Below are 16,469 nucleotides of genomic sequence, written 5' to 3' on the forward strand. Positions count from 1 at the left end.
AAAATAATATATTTCCTTCTTAATTAAACCTTGTCTAAAATCCTAATTAGGAAATTTTCTTTTTATTTTGTACTTATTTTGATTGTATCTGCCACTCCAGAGGTCTGAATTCTTTTATAATGAGAAGAGAAAATTTAATCTTAGCCTGCTTGTGGACATTACAGTAGGCGTCTCAAAATCTCTTTTAAAAAGTACTCTTTGCTAAGCTATCTCCTGCCCACTGCCCAATATATTGCTTATTGTATCAGGAATCCCTTCAGTTCTCTGTTTCTTGTGTTTTTTCCAAAAACATGTCTTTTAAATCATCAGATGCAGGTGTTTCTGGTTTTTTTTTTTCTGAAGTCAATATTTCTCTACTTCTTGGTTTCTCTTTTCCTAAAACCTATTTAGTCTAAATTTGGTAATCATTCTGGGCCCATAGTGTTTGACATATCATTACTCAGTGAGGCAGTTCCACATTCTTCTTAATGAAATGGTATTATTTTCTACGTCTTCATTCATTGCTTCCTGTTTCTGAAAGCAAAGTCTCCTAGAATTCCAGATACCATAAAGCTTACTTCACACATTCAAGCATTTGAAAATCAGAATGTATCAATTAAAAAACAGCAATGTTAACAAAGATGAAAGAAAATTGCATGTTCAGCCTTCGAATACTTAATTATGTGAAAGCTTGTCTGTGGTTTCTGTTAATTTCAGTGTAGGCTGAGATAGGACTTCATGTACTTCTTACACAAATAATTTCTCTTTGAATTGGAGGATGAATCTAATTGTCTGCTTCATTATGCAATCTGAAGAGCATGAAAAAGAAACATCTAAAAAACCATAAACAAAGAGTTGTGGTTATATAATTACGAGATGTTCCAATATGTTACGTCAGACAAAAAGGGCTTAAGTCCTAAAGTTGTGTATATGTAAACTGGTGAAGTCTTACAGCTGAGCCCAGATCATCCCCATTTGGGATTTCAAAACTTGCATAATGCCTTTCCAGGGTCAGAGGTGTGTCATCAAGATAAGCTTTAGTGGCTTTTCATACTTTTGAAATGATCTACTTCAAAACTTGTTTTCTTCAAGTACATTCTGCCTCTGATAACAAAGGGACACTTTTGTCATGACTTTTCTTTTTCCCTTCTTCTAAGCTAAATGATTGCTTCTGGTTTAACCTTGGCTGATTTTTACTGTTACCAGTATTCACCTGCCAACTCACAAGTTGAGCTAAAGCTTCTTTAGAGTTGTGAATGAAACATTAACGTACAACAAAGAGTTAGGATAGATATATCTACTTCTGCCTCTTGGTGAGTAAGAATAGAGCATTAACTCTTCTTTTGTTCCTAAAAAACTTAGACAAAAAGTTGGGGGGATTTTTCCTCCATGGAACTACCACAGGCTACAATCCACCTGAAGTCAGTTATCAATCTCTTAAGAAGTTACACAAGGTATTTCACAGTAATATGCTGATGATATTTACCGGCTAATTCTAAAAGTTTAGACAACTCTACAGTGATCTGCTGTATTTCTGTAATACACTGTTGAAATTGAGACAATTTCAGCTAAAAACATTGTGTATAGAAAATGTATGTTGCCTTCTAACTTAGTGAGTTAAAGCCCAGAGCTCTAACTGGATCAGACATGCAATCTGGAGAAAGTGTGGGAAACCCAGCCTGACAGAAAAATTCGAGGCATCACTACTGAATGACTTCTTTCCCTTCTATATTCCTCATGTGTTCATATTTGAAGTGAATCTGAAAAAAAGTGCTGTTTCTCAGTATTGCTATCTTTGGTTGGTTAAGACCATCTGGTTCATTTCCTAGTTGATAACAAACCCGAAGGACACATTCTGGCTGATGACAAAGACAGCATAGAGTCAGATAAGGACAAGATTTGTGTCTGTACATTAAGAAGCAGTCAAGAAACATGAAGGTTCTCTAGGAATCTTCAGTAAATTTGTATCAATTATTTCTGACTTAAAATTCCTTAACCAGGAAGATTCACATCTTTATACTAGGATACTGATATCAAGTAAAAAAAGAATTGTTGCATGTGTGAATAAGGCTGTGGAATGATCTCACATGAGTTGTGAAAGGCATGACATATATGTCATATAATAATTTTATTTAACACACAATTATCAGCTAGTGTTTTCACTTTATAGACTTGGTTTGTTGTTCTTCTGCACTGATTATGTACCTTAAACTGCAGGAGGAAATGATCGTTGATAGATGATTGCAATCAGGATGATAATATATAATTTTGATTAATCAAGTGAGTTTGATTAATTTTGATGTTGAATTTAGAATAATCCTATGCTGGAGGAAAGAGCTGTTTGCTGTCATTCAAGATGGGTAATAAGATAGAGTCAGGGGAATGCTTATTTACAACTCCTCCAAACTTTGAGCTGTAGCTTTCTTAAATTTTGTCTGGAAAAGGTAAAGAAGACAAACTACTGTATAGTGAATTCCACATCAGTGATATATTTATGAGTATATACATTGTATGCAATACCTGTCTATTGCCTGAGATCTCTGGAATAACTCCCTTTTATTTATGTGTTCCATTTCCTAAGAGACTTTTGTGATTATTATGTTCAATATCTTTTTTTCTATTTTTTTTTCCCTGTGCTACCTATGGTGCCATTCCCACAAAAATCACACTAAGTACAACTCTGTGCAGTTCACAGTTATGTCTTCTTGACAGTCTGTTAGATACTGTATGCATAAGTGAGAGTAATTTTTAACTGGAAGTCAGTTCTCTATTCATTTGTGCCGATTTTCCTAAATTTCCTTGGAATTGTCAAGGGACATACTGCATATTTATTTAGTTAATCTTTCTGGCATAATTCCATATTAGTTAACATGATCTTTCTACTTTAACAAACAGGACAACCACATGTAGCATGAGAGACCATGAGAAACAGTATTGGGCGATGCATGCTGCGTATGATCAAAAGAGTGTATTAAAAAGATTAAAGAAAGGAACCCATAAAGTTATGATGGGCCACTGACTATCATTAAAATCAAATCAGCTAATCCTGGCATTCATATTAATTTGAGGACAACTAGTAGAATTAATGGTTATTCACATCAGGCAGCAGAGGTACCCAACTTTGGAGCTGACACAGATTGTGATGGAGTCAAGAAATACAATTTTAGTTACAACATATATTAAACTCGCATTACAGGTTGCATTTGTTCCTCCTGTATTGTCCTGAATTACTTCTGTGGCAATAATTAACAGTATGTAAAAAGTGTGTATTCCAGTGCCAAGCAGAATCACATCTACTTGTGACAGAAAGACACTTATAATGCATTTCATTCTGTTTTATTGATCTAGTTGTTGTTTTCTACTGTAAATTTAAGCAGAACTGCCAGGGTTACAGAGACTAGGAGAACTGATAAAGATACCTTTCAATCCCTTTCTGAGCATGCCTGGATGAATACATGGCACTGAGCATCTGTTCTAAACCAGAGACATGAAAGCTATCATAAAAGCACAACCTAATCCTCCTTTCTGGCCTCAGCGTTTGGTCTGGCATATAGACATTCTCATCTCTATTACACATAGCTAGGAAAAGCACACTGAAAATCTGTTATGGTAATATCACCATTTGCAATTACGACTTAGTGGAAAACTGCTATATGTTATGCATGAAGGTTAGCATACAGTGACAAAGAGAAGCGTGTCTTCAATGCCATTGCTCCATGCACAGCCAAAGAACACTGAAGACCAAATCAAATACAAGTTGAGCCACAGACATATGAAATGCATTACAAGATTTATTACTATTGTAACAACAACAAAGAACATTCCAGCCATGACGGATAAGAAACACTACAAACAGTTGAGAAGATGTTCCTAGAGATAAATGCTAACTTAATTTGCTCATAGCTTTTGGCTGCAACACCTGCAGGTAAATACAGAGGCCTGGAACAAAAAAAAAAAAAACAAACAAACAAAAAACAACAGACAAGCCTTGTCTGTGTTTCCTGGTGTTAGAAAAATTTTAAACCTAAGTAGTGAATTGTTATCACTAGTTCTTAAATGTTCTTTTGAATGCCTCTTTGTGGCACTCTCAAAACTTAGATTCCTGCTTGGCCTCTGGTGCATGATCTGATGATGGCTATAACCAGTATTCCCCTCAGAAATAAGAAGCTTCAGATTCCAAGGTCTCAGTCAATGCATTCACTTCCTCAGAGTTATGTGGACTCTCAGAGGTGCTTTTCAGTACAAGCAAACAACATAGAACTCTTGACTGATGAATACAGTATACAGATAAACAGGAGAACAATTTTCTAATTTAGTTGTAAGCACAAGTGTCACATTTTTGTTTTGGTTTAAAAAAAATTATACAGATAATTTTTTATGGATTGCAAAAGGTAAAGGACGTTTTGGATCAGACTACATTAATTTAAAACACTAAAATCAGGAGCATAGAGACTGTGTCTAGCTTTCTTAAAAGCAAACTAGAATAGTTTTAATACTTCACAATTCAGTATACCTATACATATTCTGAAACACAAAAGTCTCAATCTTAGCTCCTTTAAAATCAAATCAGTAAAGTTTATGAGGGAGTTAAAAGCAAACTGAATTAAGAATATATCACTAGACAAACAAATATTGCCCAATAGGAAGTGTACAATAAAGTTGAGCAACATGTCTCTAAAATTTGACCTGTAATAGCATGGTTTTTGAAGACAGAAAAAAAGAAAATCAGGCTTTTTTTTTTTTTTTTAAACCAGGGAATGCCAATATTGCGGTAACTTAAAATAGGAGTATAATTTTCTGATGACATAACTCTCAGTACCATATTCCAGATTTAAACCTGGTTTAGGTATTAAATTTAAAATCATTGCAACTGTTCTCTCTCTCAACAGCTGCTGATTCATATGAAATACAAACCACCACAAACCACCATGTTGCCAGCATTTTCTGCACATTCTGTTATAGCAGGAACAGAAGGCTGCTTTGGCAAGAAAAAATTCTACTGTTTGAAGAAGTTTGCACATTTGAGTTTCTTTTATCTAAAAGCTATCAGCATATCATGTCTCTGACTAGCCAAATAACCTCATATAAAAACATCAAAAGAAAAGGATGGGTTGTGGTTTTTTTTTCAAACCAGCATGCCTAAGCAGATTCAGGTTACTAGATTTCAAGGCAAGAGTATGTTCATTTATTCTTTCTTGCATGCTTGACAAAGTTTTAAACTTCAATTTTTAGATTATGGATTCAAATATTTTAAAGAAAAGAAAGTGAGTTTTATATGATATGGCACCAGAAAGGGTCCAAGATCCCTTTGCTAATGCAATGGGCTGCCTTGAAAAGTACAGAAGTCCACAAAAACATTTGCAGAGGCCTTCTAGACCTATAAACTACCCACAGAGCATGGAAAGCTTTTCTTCTAAGAATGGCCAAATGAGTTATAAAAGAATACTGTACTTTTATGTTCTCATGGCCCACTAAATCTTTTTTAATTCGGTATTCTTTTGAATCAATATTTTGAATGTACCAAAGTACAATAAGCTGCAGTTTTCATCAAAAAGAGCGTATTATTCAAGCATGTCTATTTTCATCATTCATTCACTTAACACTAAACCTTCATTTTAAAAATGTGGACTAGGATTCTATTCAGACAAATAGACCTTTCAGGTTCTGGATTACAGTGTTAGACACAATTAATCCACGTAAGCATTCCTATTAGATTCTTGTCATCTAATACAGTGCTTGTGAATCTTTCGTCCTTCTGCTCCAGTTTCTTTATCTCAGATTCTGAAAATGACTATATTGTTTTAATTCAATGTCTACATAGCACAATTCGCAGTGAGAGACTACAAATGAAAACTCTGTTTAGGGACTAAACATTGCAGAAGATCATGCAGAGGAAATAATTTCAATACAGATCTACTTTTTTGAGAAAGTCGTTGCATTTCTAAATCTGTTACTGTTGGAAGATAATGATGAGCTGCTCCTGGCTTCTGGATCCTGCAGCACTGAGAAATCAGCATCATCTAGATCCCACTTATTTTTGAAGTCCAAATCAGCAGTAAATGTTTCTTTGTATGAAGGCATTATTTTGCCACTATAAGAGGTTTGTACCCTGGCTGAATTCAGAACTAAATATGAGCTGTAATGACCAAAATTTTCTTCCTCATATATAGGCAAGATGCCTGCGATCATCTGGGAGAGCTTCTTATAGCAGTGGCTAAAATGCGTTATAGTAGTGGCTAAAATATTATGACATGAGATTGGCAAGAGAGTTTAGACTCTAAAAAGATTTATTTGTCAAAGCACAGAATAAATAAGTATTATAATTTCTAACATGTGCTGAACTGAAGGAAAGATTTTTAGTTAGAACCTTGCTCAGAATGGCACTTTACACTGTAAGCTAAAATTTGTGCCAGAACTTGGATGTGCAGCCAGCACTCTCAAGGTCTCCTTTTGACATTTAAACCTCAAGAATGACCTTTGTTTTATCCTATAGTATGCTAAAAGGATTTTATTTACTAGAAGCAAAATCTTAGTCTCCTCTTAAGACCTGGAGCAGCCAGTGTGGTTTCACATCACAGCAAGGGAGAGCAAGAGGATTTTTACAGCTTTACAAAAAGGTACACACATTTTCCTTTGTATCCCAGAAACACAGTACAGCAAGACTCCTCATGGTATTACACTTCAGTTATAGCAGAGCTGATCTGGAAAGGAACCATGAGCATAATTTTTGGCTTTGTCTTGGTTGTCAGTTAACCACAGCCAGCAACTAAACATCTACCAGCCACTTCCTCACTGCCTACACACCCCCCTCCCCTGCTTCCTCTCTAGCAGGATGGGGGAGAGAATTGGAAGAGCAAAAGTGGGAAAAAGATTATGGGTCAAGATAAAGACTGTTTAATAAGTGAAGGAAAGAGGAAACAAGTAAGTGATACAAAGGCATCACTCACCACTTCCCACAAGCAGACCAATGTCCAGCCAGCCTCGAAGCAATGGCTAGTTTAAAAAGATTATCCCCCAGTTTTATTGCTCTAAAGATGCAAGATGGAGAGATGCAAGATGGAGATCAAACTACCACTAACGAGCTCTGACACCTTCCTTGGTTTTAAAAGAAATATTTTTTCTTTTTTTATTTTTTATTATTTTCATCTGCCTCTCTAATTCTTCTCAAAAGGGACTTATATTAACAAAATAAAATCTGACCTTATAAATTTCTTATTCAGTTTTACAGGTCATGAGGTTTGAGCTATTCAGATAATGTCAGCAGCTGTTCTTGATGTTTACCCAGCCTGAACCGAATGTTTGTCACTAACAAATAAAAAGTTCTAATGAGTTTATTATTGATTTTTAAAGTTTTTCTTTTTGGAATTTGTTTTCTTACACACACATGAGAATACTTTGCAATGTAATAACTCAGGATGCACAGGAGGGGTCAGTTTCTGTTCTAATAACTACTGTCATGCAAAATACTTTATTCCAGGTCCTTTTTAAGTGCAGGAAAAGTTGTAGCTGAAAGAGAGACCTTGTCTTTTGCCATCTAGGCCTAATTGTCCTTGTTAGCTTAGCCACTGACACAGAAGGCCTGCTCTGAGCATATTTACAGAGATCATCATACATTAAATAACCTTTGCTGAGGATGAAAAATATGAACTTGTATTTAGTGTTCTAGATTACTGGCAACTAACTTAACCTGAGAGTTTAAACAAATCATATTTCCATTGTCCATTTTCTAAAAGGCAGTAAAAAGCCCTCATTTCCATTAAAATCAGATATAAGTGAATGTCTTGACAGATGCCTGCCTCAGGCATGTAGGTTTTTATGTTCCTGTGAAAATGTTGTTAATTCATTTCCTAAAGCAGTTAGGCACATCAGAATTTTCTTGGCCTAAAACTCGTAAGTGTGACAATTTCATTTTCAGAAGGTAGACAGTCATTGGCTTTAAGTCCTAATAATGGCAGCTGTCTGTATACATTGGATTTTTAGATACAAAGCTATTATTTTATACTTACTATTGAAAAACTAAGGCACCAAAAAATATTATTTTCATAGCTTTACCTTGCAGCTTTCTGTACAACTCCATTTTGTCTCTCAAAATTATGAGGCAAGAGGCTATTGCCAGGGAGCAGCAAAAGTGGCTGCTCTGCAAAGCAAATTGAGCTGGGAGCCAAGGGTGACAGCAGGAGAAACCAGGGCAGTGCCCTGCCAGGTGAGGGGTGCAATCCCAGCATACCCGACAAGAAGAGCAGAGCAGATCTGGGGATGGTAACCAGGCTCAGCCAACAGTTCAGTGATCAGCGGACAAATCTGCAGTGATAAAGCAGATCTGAGATTAGGTGCAAGGTACAAGGCTGAGCACAGACACAGCTGCAACAGGTCAGATAAGGATCAAGGGCAAAGGCCTGAATTAAATGCATCTCCCAAACAGAAGGACAGTATAGGGAGGATGTAGGCAAGACTTCTCGTAAATCTTTTGATGAAAACATCTTCCAAGGTCCCATGTCTGCATCATATAAGCTTTTAACCCAGGCTAAGGGCCTCGGGAGGGGAAAAGAGATTGCAGGGTCTGCTGATGCAGGTAGAGCCCTGACAGCTGTGCAGGTACAGTGAGCCTGATGAAGTATAGAACTGGTGAAGGCTTCTCATCTGTTTAGGCAAAATTCAGATTCACTGCAGTACTAGAGTAGATTCAGGTGGGAGAAGATGGATGAGTAAAAGTTTGAGAGAATGAAAAGTAGCTTGCAGGAGCTAGCAGTAAGTATCTCTACTTTTTTTTGCTTTTTCCAGCTATTCTGCTATATTGCTTGGTCTGGGCTGTTTGCTTTCAACCTGGATTCAAGTATGCAAGACTGAATAAATCAAGATTTTGTTCATTAAAGATGAGCAGCACCTGGTTATGCTGCATCCTTTAGCAAAGCCATTTCTACCCAAAGATTACTTTGAATAGTAAACACATGAAGGATTCGTGAAGGAACAATGACAAAAAGTAAATGAATGTTTCTTTATGAAGATGTTACTCAGATAAGGCTCTGTGAGAAATATCCAGTCCTTGATTGCTTAAATATAAGTTGTAGCTCCAAAAGAGAAATGTTCAGTGGATTTGGGGGTTGCTTGTTTGCTTTTATGTTTATAAGAATCAAGATACTATTTTCTAAACAAGATATTGCAGTATCAAATAAAATGTGAACTATATTTGTTTAAATACTCCATTTTTAATACCTTTTTAATTTTTTCTAATCCACTGTAAAAGAGTAACATTACTGCCTCTTCAAATGCACAGTAAGTTTAAAGCTGTTGCCTGGACCACAGGTGGCAGTACATGTTTAAGTATGACTATATCTAAGCAGCTTGTGTCAGTATAGGAAGAAACTTGATCCTTCCTTCTTCTAGTTCAGATAATCAAGATCAAATATTATTTCTTTAGACTGTGTGAAGGCAAACCTGAGTTTAAAAGGTTGCAGTGTAGTAAAGTAATATTAGAGAACATGAGAATGAGACGCTTATGTCCTTAAAGTAACTGTGATTACAATAAGTAACGTTGTAGAATGGGAAAAGGCTGTGAATATTGTCTGTTCTGATTGCTGTTTTTAGGCAGATGAATTAGCTTATCAAAGCTAGACGTGGATGGATTTGTTAATGGCCCCATTTCTACCCAGGCATGTATGAGCTCCAGCATTTTTCTAATCTGCTTTGGATTTGTTTACTTTTACTAAAACTAGACAGTGGTTACTGACAGCTTTTAATACAACTACCAGAGGCTGACTCAAACTTTCAAGACACTACTATTCTGAATAAAAGTATGCTAGAAAAATGCTAGGAAGCTATTTCCATCCAATAACAAAATATTATTTTTGCCATCTGCAATGGTTAAATAATATATCTGCAATAGCTGAATATTTTCATTTCTGTAGCACCCTTTACTACAGCTGGCTGACAAATTCTGAGGTATAAAGTGGTTAAAAGGCTTATAGTGAAACCACACAGTGGAAAAAAGTAGTAAGAGAGCAGCTGGATCCACATACACTGTGGTTCATGTTAGACTCAAACAGGGACAACTAAAAGAACTAGTAGCTTTTATTTTTCTGATGGGCTCAACCTTTGTTAGCAAAGCAGCATCTAGGCATTCAGTGATAGTGATCCAACGCTTCCTTCTACCTGCTAATCTTCCTAAATGACCAGAGAGCAGTATGGGAGAGAGAGTGAAAAATTATGTAGCTACTAGACTGTTATCCTAGATTCTTCTAGATATTATTCACTATTTCTTTTTATAGTGTCAGGAAAAAAAAAAGTTATGATTACATGTATGAAAACAGCTGTAATAGAATTTCTTGTCTCTAGAAGGAAATGACCTTGAATTCGATTTCTGCAAAATACATAAGTGGCCTCTTATTGCTAAAAGGCTGTGTCTTTTGAGTTAGTTTTCTGACGTAAAGTATCAAGCTCACAGAACTGTTCTAAAAACGCAGTCATGTCACTATTCTCAGACTCTAATGACTAGATTATTAGACAACTGTATTTATATAGAGTTTATAGTAAAGAGGTTTTGTACCATTGTTATCCCACATGTGAAAGTTGTTTGTTTTTTTTTTTCCTCCTAGATATTATATGACCCCGGGACATTTATACAGAAAAGTCTATTCCTCCTATGTCCTGGTTTCGGCAGGGATAGAGGTGCAAGGTACAGAATAGGTACCTAGTTCCAAGATACTAGGAAGGAAATTAACTCTATCCCTGCCGAAACCAGGACATCCTATCAATGCTCTGTACAATGTAATTATTACCTTCCTTCCTTTGGTGGAAGTGTCTTACTAGAAAATGCATGATACACCCTAGGGTTACATTTACCTTCTCCATGATGCCTGACATTCAGCCATGGATTAATTGATATTCTTAGGTTTTCTCTGGCTCTTTCACTTCCAGTTCATCATCTCAGAACAATACTTCAGGTCTGTTGTCTTCAAGTGCTGAACTTCTGCATGCAACATCATTACACTTTTATCCTTCTTCTCTGTAGTATCATCGAGTCACCTCAAAGTTAACAAGTTAACAGTGACAGTGCTCCTCCAGTTTTTAATCTTAGCATATTTCATTAGTACTCCTGGCCTGGTGCAAACTTCATTAATGAAAATGTGATAAAATCTAGCACTTAAAAAAGGATGTCTCTAAATAGAAAGTAAAGATCTTGTGGTGTAGATGGGATGGTGAGATGTTGTAGATGCTTTGATACACCAACTAGAAGAGTTTTATGAACTTGTATATAGCCGCACTGCTTCAGAAGAGACTTTTGAGTTTTGTTTCAGCAAATAAAATGAATAGTTCACTTCAGACATTACCTTGGAAGATTGTAAGGAATTATACTTTCTCATGATAAATTTTTCATATTAATCTATTTTGTTGAAATATGGGGGAGAATATACTCTCTTCTCCTTAACATTTCTGCTGTTCCATTAGGTTTTTTGAGTTCAGGACAGGAGATCAACTTGCAGGTTATTTATATTATTTTCTTACATAAACTTTAACTGATGTTCTACCTGAGTTACAGTGGGGAAAAAAATGCACTTGTCTTCTAGGGGAGAAAAAAACCCAACATGTGGTTGGCATGATGAGTTCTAAAAAAACCCTATTATACTACTATGTCTGGAAATGGAGGAAATACTTTTAAACTTCTTTTATTATTATTTTATCATTAAAAGGGGAATTTTCTGAAATTCCTTTTTTTGTGTGTTTCAGAAAGAAATAATTTTTTGAAAAGCCTTATCCTGAGGTTCTGTGATTCAGAGTCATTTAAGGCATTACAGATTTTTGCTGGAATGTGAGCTTCCTGTGCAATGCTTAGGGGTCAAATGTATTAGTTGGATATATAAACCAGAAAATATCACATAGTAGACTCCTGTTACCTCTTTTCTTAGGTCTACTGTAACTGTTTCTCAAATGCTGTATACAATTTTGCTATCAATCATTTAAAGAGGAAATTGATAAGTCATATTCAGAAAAAAGGTCAGTCCAGTAGGCAGACTCTGTTTAGCTTTTCAATGAGAAATTTTGGTCCCCCTACTGATAAATCAATCTAAAAATGAAAATGTTGATATCATTCAGTGACCCAATGAATGCAAATTTTGATCCTAAATTCTAGCATCACCTTAGCCACTTCTAAGCATTGAGAGTATTTTAGCCCCAGGAGCTCCACAACTGCCAACTGCTTAAAACAAAACAAACCAAAAAAGCCCACCTTTCTTTTTCAGATAAACCAGGGATAGTGCTTTTGTATACCTTCAGATTAGAAGTCATGTTTCTATATATATTTTTAATAGATATTCTTTATTTATAAGTTATACATGTTCTAATCAGAATTGTCAACAGATATAGACAGGAAATGATAAAGTTGTGTTAACTTATCAGACCAAAAACTTAGCTTATCCTTGAGTTGTTTGATGGTCCCTTATATATTGAAGAAATAGAGCTTCCTGTCCCCCTTTTTTCTGATTTAAACTCCCCTCAAAATTTATCACAACAGTCAGTGCATTTCAGACTTCTAAACAAACTATGGTGCTCAGCAGTTCAAGGACAAGACAGGACAGACACAAACTGATTCGCTTGTTACTATATTGAATGATTCACCACTGTTTCTTTCATTGTAAAGCACTTTACATGTGAGAGGTGTCTTACTGAAGCAAATTCTTAATTTAACCTTATTCAAAACAGTGCTTGTCTCAATATATGTTCATGTTAGCCTCAAGATATGGCAATATCATCTCAGTGCCTAGATGGAGTGGTAGGTTTTGGTATGTGGTTTTTGTTTGGGGTTTTTTGTGGGTTTTTTGGTGGTTGTTTTTTTGTTTGTTTGTTTCTGAAGCAATCCTAGAAGTGGAACATAGCAGTCTTTCCAGCATCTTGTACAAGGAAAAAAGTGAGGCTAAATGTTACACTGATATGTTGTAAATAAAGTCTCAACAAATTCTGTTATGTATACTTCAAATAGTGTAGCATTAAAAAAGTAGGGTTTTTTTTGACACTGGGTAGAGTTCAGAAATGTTTGAACTAACCAGTCCTACTATTGTATCTGCAAATAGCTGTGTGCAAGTTTAAGAGCTTTTGACCACTGCTTTCCATTTTCCTAATTTTCTCAACAGAATTTAACTTCTGAAAAAGTAGTAATCGGAACTCCTCCAGGCACATGATAGAGATTCTATTACAACATAACAACACTCTTGCAGCATAAGATCATCTCTTCGTTTGAAAACTATCCACCTGTGATTTTTTTTTTTTATTTCAGTGTTTTCCTATGATCTAAGGAAACATTCCACATCTCCACAAATCATAGAACTTTCGTAGATTTTATTCATTTGACATTCAATGACAGATTTTGAAAAATTCATGAAGCTAACATAAAAAATGTAAGTTCAATTTATTAATAAAAAAGATGCAATAGCATTTCCATGGTAAAGCATTTGATATTACATTTTGGTTGGCAAAAAATTGAATAGTCTGGCAATTCAAAAATGTACCTTTAGAGATTGATATTAGTGTAGTTTACAGGATTAGGATTTTAGAACTTCATTAATAGTGTGCCCTACTTCAGACAGTATGGGGAAACAATCAGAACAGTGATGAGCATTATGAAGGACTTAGATACTATATATCTAAGAGACATGCTTCAAGTAGTTCACTTGCATTTAGATTTTATTCATATTGTCACTTCATCAAAGCCAAAGAAGCAAAAACTTTTTATGAACTTGAATTTCTGGTCTGGAGTTGTTGTTGTTATTATTATTGCATTTCAGCTGACCTTTGTGAATACAATGTTTGGCTACAACCAAACAGATCTATAATCTACTTACTTTAAGAAAAAAAATATATATATAAAAAAAACCCATTCCTTTATAAAAAAATTAAAACGGTATATTTACTTGATATCCATTAATAACTATAAAGAAGGCACTTTAAACAAGTAGTAGTATATCTTGTAGGAAGGTCTAATATGAAAATTTGTAATAAAGGCCCAATAAAAGAAAGTTTTATAATTGAAAAGTAACTGCTAATACAAGCCAGTATTTAATTACTTTTCAGAATTAATTTTAAAGCTTATCAATATAGAGACAAAATTAAGGTTGGTTTAGATTTACTTCTACATTTTGAAACTTTTGGATGTTCACTCAGTAGTATTACTGTGTTGTATTGCATGACTATTACTTCAGATTCCTAATTCTGAATTATCTTCCTTTGGAAAACTAAAGCAAACTTTTTCTTTAATTCATTTTACAACTAAAATATTACATAAATACAGCATACTATAATGGCGCTCCACAAAGTCCTCCATTCATAGGTGTCTAGCTGTAGGCTAGAAAAGTTCCTTTAGGCACCTACAGATCCACCTACGTGGATACCTAAACCTGTCATAATCCTGTAGGCTGTGCAGGTGCTTAAAACCTTAGCCTGTTGCAGTCAGAAACTGTCCATTCTTCTGCTTTATTACCCTGAGAGGACTCTCATCAATGCATAAAGGTGCTTTGAGCACCACTGATTATATTCCTGTGGGATTCAGCTTAGCACAAAAAATTGCCATCTAATCAATATGTGTGATGACCTGTGTTGCATTCAAAGGAGCTGATTGTAGTGATTGCATAGATGGTGCTTTTTGATTGGTGTCCGTCTGCCTGCATAATGTCTCCAAATGGCAGGCTGCTGCAGGGAGGCATAAACAGTACTAGTAGTTAGAGTAAACAGCAAAAGGTTTTGAATTGATCTTTTAGATGAAACACACCACTGAAATGTTTACAAATTCAAATTGTAATCAGTTGTATTAATAATGAAATAATAATAACATGCACAGTTTATTCTAGAAAGAATTTCTTAATGAAGCCCCTTTGATTTAGCTAAGTGCCTGCATGTACAGTTTAAGGGCGTAGATCATTAAAATACATGACTTCTTTCTCTCCATTCAGAGAGATACTGTGGATACTGCATAGAAGGTCTGATGTTTCACTGATTCAAAAAAAAAAAGTTAGGCCAATTCATACACAATTTTTGCTCTGTGTACGTATGTGTTTTGCGCTGATATCCTAATTGTAAGCAAAGCCATTAAATTAATGTCTTATTTCTGAAGCACAAGCTTGCAGACAAACAATTTTTTTTGTAACGACTTGTAAAAAAGTTATCAGTGACTGAGCCCAAACATCTTTTACACTTGTAGAAACAAAGAAATACAAACAGATAACTAATGTCAGACAAAATACTTTAGAGCCCAATGAGTCAGAACTCTTTTCCTGCATGTTTCATAGTACACTTCATTATTCAATACAAGAGTGAAAAAGATCAGCACAGGGGAAAAATAGAAGACTAAAAAAAAGAAGCATATCACATTTTTCTGCTCCAAGTTAATATACCTTGTTAATTTTTTGGCCTGTTCATGCTTCTGTTGATAGAAGACACAGTTTGTGGTATCCTATTTTATTTAAAATGTAGTGCATTTTAAGTCACTGTTTCCTCTGCTCGACCTTGGTACCTTTCACCCTCTACACCCTTCAGGTGAGAGGCAGTAATCCATTACACGTAGCTGTGATACACTGTCATGAAAAGTAACATGCCTTACCTGTGAAATTGCCTTCACTAGAGGTGCTTTAAGAGTAACTTTTTTTGGGGTGAGGGGAGAGGAAGGGTGTTTTGCTTTGTTTGGGTATTCTAACAAGCTAGGAAAACATAGTTAGATACTGTAACTTAACATGCATATTTAGTATGGTAACAGCTTGCAGAAGGTGTGTTATTTTCTAAAATGAGATAATTCTATCACTGATTAGGATCTAATTGTACTTTCCTACCTGATGAGGTTCAGATGTGGTACACCACCCCTCACCCCACCCTATTACCCATTTCATGGTATTCTTGTTTTGATTCTCAACTTCAGAGCATGGGAAATTTTATGGCATTCAAAGTTGTGTTGTTTTTGAAAATGTTAATTTAGGCAACTGCGCTCTCCTTTAGCTCTTGTTTCCTGGGCTCGAAGTTGATACTGAGTAACCGCTGGATGAAGGAGAAACTATCACAGCCCTCCACTGTATTACTGGCACAATGAACTGCTGGTTGCAGAGCAGTAGTAGGGAAATGGAAGTGATGGTACTATTCTCTAATTGCAGGCTGATGAATCATAGAATCATTTAGGTTGGAAAAGACCTTAAGATCATCAAGTCCAACTGTTAACCTAACACTGCCAAGTCCACCACTAATCCATGTCCCTAAGCACCACATCTACATGTCTTTTAAATACCTCCAGGGACTGTGGAGTGGATGCCCGCTTCCCTGGGCAGTCTGTTCCAATGCTTGATAACCCTTTCAGTGAAGAAATTTTTCCTCACATCCAATCTAAACCTCCCCTGGTGCAACTTGAGGCCATTTCCTCTCATCCTATCGCTAGTTACTTGGGAGAAGAGACTGACACCCACCTCGCTACAACCTCCTTTCAGGTAGTTGTAGAGAGCGATGAGGTCTCCCCTCAGCCTCCT

Source organism: Pygoscelis adeliae, unplaced genomic scaffold, assembly GCF_000699105.1.
Source record: "Pygoscelis adeliae isolate BGI_AS28 unplaced genomic scaffold, ASM69910v1 Scaffold117, whole genome shotgun sequence".
NCBI classification, from domain to species: domain Eukaryota; kingdom Metazoa; phylum Chordata; class Aves; order Sphenisciformes; family Spheniscidae; genus Pygoscelis; species Pygoscelis adeliae.